At 43.5% G+C, this 2,592-nt stretch overlaps 6 non-coding genes across 6 annotated transcripts; all 6 read left to right on the plus strand.

Moving 5' to 3' along the window:
* The first annotated feature begins 28 nt into the window (after positions 1–28).
* Positions 29–147, plus strand: LOC129114851 (5S ribosomal RNA). Its single transcript, XR_008532720.1, has one exon. It is a non-coding gene; the product is annotated as a 5S ribosomal RNA (ribosomal RNA).
* A 379-nt stretch (positions 148–526) lies between these two features.
* LOC129114853 (5S ribosomal RNA) lies at positions 527–645 on the plus strand. The gene has a single exon (XR_008532722.1). It is a non-coding gene; the product is annotated as a 5S ribosomal RNA (ribosomal RNA).
* Positions 646–1,026: 381 nt separating this feature from the next.
* On the plus strand, positions 1,027–1,145 carry LOC129114854 (5S ribosomal RNA). Its single transcript, XR_008532723.1, has one exon. It is a non-coding gene; the product is annotated as a 5S ribosomal RNA (ribosomal RNA).
* Positions 1,146–1,525: 380 nt separating this feature from the next.
* LOC129114852 (5S ribosomal RNA) lies at positions 1,526–1,644 on the plus strand. The gene has a single exon (XR_008532721.1). It is a non-coding gene; the product is annotated as a 5S ribosomal RNA (ribosomal RNA).
* Positions 1,645–2,024: 380 nt separating this feature from the next.
* On the plus strand, positions 2,025–2,143 carry LOC129114855 (5S ribosomal RNA). The gene has a single exon (XR_008532724.1). It is a non-coding gene; the product is annotated as a 5S ribosomal RNA (ribosomal RNA).
* A 45-nt stretch (positions 2,144–2,188) lies between these two features.
* On the plus strand, positions 2,189–2,307 carry LOC129114856 (5S ribosomal RNA). The gene has a single exon (XR_008532725.1). It is a non-coding gene; the product is annotated as a 5S ribosomal RNA (ribosomal RNA).
* The last annotated feature ends 285 nt before the right edge of the window (positions 2,308–2,592 follow it).

The following is a 2,592-nucleotide window of genomic DNA, read 5'->3' on the forward strand; positions in this document are numbered from 1 at the left end:
TAAAAGGCCCTTGGTAGGCACAATATTTGCTTACGGCCATACCACCCTGAACACGCCCGATCTCGTCTGATCTCGGAAGCTAAGCAGGGTCGGGCCTGGTCAGTACTTGGATGGGAGACCGCCTGGGAATACCAGGTGCTGTAAGCTTTTTTCACTCCTCTTACAAAAAGCAGAGGGCGCTGCTGCTTTTTCAGTGGACACCGACAGGGTGGGAAGGAAATAGCTAGATCATGACTTGCCGGTATAGAAATGACACAAATCCAGTTAAATGATGGCTTTCATCATTCCTAAGCTCATCGATCATTTTCTTTTCAATTTTATGCTAACGTATTCTACATTTCAACAGTAAATATTAATATTTTTACTGCACTACATTTGTGATCCTTATAGCCACTTTGTACATTCTGATTTGACATTTAAAAGCTGTGAGTGTGTCTGGAAATCTGCAGGCGCTCCCTGTATAGACGAAAGAGCAAAGCGTGGTGATATAGTATCTTTAAAAGGCCCTTTGGTAGGCACAATATTTGCTTACGGCCATACCACCCTGAACACGCCCGATCTCGTCTGATCTCGGAAGCTAAGCAGGGTCGGGCCTGGTCAGTACTTGGATGGGAGACCGCCTGGGAATACCAGGTGCTGTAAGCTTTTTTTCACTCCTCTTTACAAAAAGCAGAGGGCGCTGCTGCTTTTTCAGTGGACACCGACAGGGTGGGAAGGATATAGCTAGATCATGACTTGCCGGTATAGAAATGACACAAATCCAGTTAAATGATGGCTTTCATCATTCCTAAGCTCATCGATCATTTTCTTTTCAATTTTATGCTAACGTATTCTACATTTCAACAGTAAATATTAATATTTTTACTGCACTACATTTGTGATCCTTATAGCCACTTTGTACATTCTGATTTGACATTTAAAAGCTGTGAGTGTGTCTGGAAATCTGCAGGCGCTCCCTGTATAGACGAAAGAGCAAAGCGTGGTGATATAGTATCTTTAAAAGGCCCTTTGGTAGGCACAATATTTGCTTACGGCCATACCACCCTGAACACGCCCGATCTCGTCTGATCTCGGAAGCTAAGCAGGGTCGGGCCTGGTCAGTACTTGGATGGGAGACCGCCTGGGAATACCAGGTGCTGTAAGCTTTTTTCACTCCTCTTTACAAAAAGCAGAGGGCGCTGCTGCTTTTTCAGTGGACACCGACAGGGTGGGAAGGATATAGCTAGATCATGACTTGCCGGTATAGAAATGACACAAATCCAGTTAAATGATGGCTTTCATCATTCCTAAGCTCATCGATCATTTTCTTTTCAATTTTATGCTAACGTATTCTACATTTCAACAGTAAATATTAATATTTTTACTGCACTACATTTGTGATCCTTATAGCCACTTTGTACATTCTGATTTGACATTTAAAAGCTGTGAGTGTGTCTGGAAATCTGCAGGCGCTCCCTGTATAGACGAAAGAGCAAAGCGTGGTGATATAGTATCTTTAAAAGGCCCTTTGGTAGGCACAATATTTGCTTACGGCCATACCACCCTGAACACGCCCGATCTCGCCTGATCTCGGAAGCTAAGCAGGGTCGGGCCTGGTCAGTACTTGGATGGGAGACCGCCTGGGAATACCAGGTGCTGTAAGCTTTTTTCACTCCTCTTTACAAAAAGCAGAGGGCGCTGCTGCTTTTTCAGTGGACACCGACAGGGTGGGAAGGAAATAGCTAGAACATGACTTGCCGGTATAGAAATGACACAAATCCAGTTAAATGATGGCTTTCATCATTCCTAAGCTCATCGATCATTTTCTTTTCAATTTTATGCTAACGTATTCTACATTTCAACAGTAAATATTAATATTTTTACTGCACTACATTTGTGATCCTTATAGCCACTTTGTACATTCTGATTTGACATTTAAAAGCTGTGAGTGTGTCTGGAAATCTGCAGGCGCTCCCTGTATAGACGAAAGAGCAAAGCGTGGTGATATAGTATCTTTAAAAGGACCTTTGGTAGGCACAATATTTGCTTACGGCCATACCACCCTGAACACGCCCGATCTCGTCTGATCTCGGAAGCTAAGCAGGGTCGGGCCTGGTCAGTACTTGGATGGGAGACCGCCTGGGAATACCAGGTGCTGTAAGCTTTTTTTCAAGTATCTTTAAAAGGCCCTTTGGTAGGCACAATATTTGCTTACGGCCATACCACCCTGAACACGCCCGATCTCGTCTGATCTCGGAAGCTAAGCAGGGTCGGGCCTGGTCAGTACTTGGATGGGAGACCGCCTGGGAATACCAGGTGCTGTAAGCTTTTTTCACTCCTCTTTACAAAAAGCAGAGGGCGCTGCTGCTTTTTCAGTGGACACCGACAGGGTGGGAAGGATATAGCTAGATCATGACTTGCCGGTATAGAAATGACACAAATCCAGTTAAATGATGGCTTTCATCATTCCTAAGCTCATCGATCATTTTCTTTTCAATTTTATGCTAACGTATTCTACATTTCAACAGTAAATATTAATATTTTTACTGCACTACATTTGTGATCCTTATAGCCACTTTGTACATTCTGATTTGACATTTAAAAGCTGTGAGT

The sequence above is a fragment of the Anoplopoma fimbria genome, unplaced genomic scaffold (genome assembly GCF_027596085.1).
Source record: "Anoplopoma fimbria isolate UVic2021 breed Golden Eagle Sablefish unplaced genomic scaffold, Afim_UVic_2022 Un_contig_10515_pilon_pilon, whole genome shotgun sequence".
NCBI lineage: Eukaryota > Metazoa > Chordata > Actinopteri > Perciformes > Anoplopomatidae > Anoplopoma > Anoplopoma fimbria.